The sequence below is a fragment of the Chrysochloris asiatica genome, unplaced genomic scaffold (assembly GCF_000296735.1).
Source record: "Chrysochloris asiatica unplaced genomic scaffold, ChrAsi1.0 scaffold00067, whole genome shotgun sequence".
Taxonomy (NCBI): Eukaryota; Metazoa; Chordata; class Mammalia; order Afrosoricida; family Chrysochloridae; genus Chrysochloris; species Chrysochloris asiatica.
This window is the reverse complement of record NW_006408585.1, coordinates 857,135-858,653: the sequence shown is the minus strand read 5'-3', so window position 1 is coordinate 858,653 and position 1,519 is coordinate 857,135.

The window sequence follows — 1,519 nt, the reverse complement described above, 5'->3', positions numbered from 1 at the left end:
CAATTTTTTTAATTTTAAAAACAAAAATCAAAGAATAGAAAAAAAAATCTGCTATCCATAGTGACATTTTGCCATCCCAGGCTTAGTGGAATGGTTATTTTATTAGGTTATATTGCTGGATCCACTGTATCTTGCTCTGTCAGGAAATAAAGGATTAGAGGAGCCAAATATAACAGGGCTTCAAAAAGTTTGTGGAAAATTTTCATTATCTTTTGATTCCATTTTTCCATGAACTTTTAAATTCCTTTTGCACATGTGAAGAAACATCCTTTGTTGAATTATTAAGTGGAAGGAAACTTAGCTTCACTTGGACTGTCCCCTGGCAACATTCCACACACATATTAAGCTGCAATCCCTCTTGCCACACAAACAGAATTATCATTATCATTTGTTCATAGACCTCACATGTATTCAGTATTTTCATCTTACCATTTGTTGTTGTTAAGTGCCATTGAGTAGGTTCCAACTGATACTGTTTCTGGACCCTGTTAGCAATAGTCGCCTAAAAGATGAAATACTTAGGAATAAATCTGACCAGAGAAACAAAAGACCTATACAAAGAAACAAGGTTTCTGAGGAGCGACTGGTGGATTTGAACTACCAACCTTGCAATTAGCAGGCCAATGCTAATCCTGTAGTGCAATACCAGGACTCCATCTTACTGTTTAGCTATCCTTTATTAGAATGGGAGCCCTGGTGGTATGGTGGTTAAAGCTCTCAGCTGCAAACTGAAAGGCCATCTGTTCAAACCTACCAATTGCTTTGCAGGAGAAAGATGAGGCCATTTGCTTCTGTAAAGGTTTCCAGCTTTGGAAACCCTCTGGGCAGTTCTATGCTGTTCCATAGAGTTGATTTGAGTTAGAACAGACTTGATAGCAGTGAGTTTGGTTTGGGTTTTATTAGTTACTAGTAATAAAGGACTAAATGTTTAGTTGCTATTTATTTAATAGCTTTTGACACTTGTGATTAGTACACCGATTACATGTTAATTATTTTAAAGCATTAGTTCTTTTAAGATAATTGAGGGTTAGTCCTGCAATTTTCTCTGAGCATATTTTTTATGTTGTTTTCCTTACTACTACCACCATATAAAAATTTTTTAAGTGAACTTTGATCCAGTTCTTATCAGAATGCTCAAGTTCTTGGTAAATGCAGGCTAAATTGATGATGTTTGACAATATCAATTACTAAAGTAAAATCTAAACTCAATATGTTTAGGTAGACATAAGAACCATGTTCTTCAAGTAAGCACAATAAGTTTTTATACATATGCTTTTCAAATTCATATAGAATACAGTTATAAAAGCAATTTTAATGTCCTTGTCTGCTAATTCTGTTGGGAGATAACTCATACTCTTTATTTTCTGTGTCTGTAAATATATACTCTATGAAGTCTAACATTCTGGACCCACTTGAGTATATTTTACAAAAACATTTTATGCGGTATAATATTCAGAATGTGGTATATTATTATTTTAACAGGGTTTTCCTAATCGTTTTAGAGGGAAATATAACATCT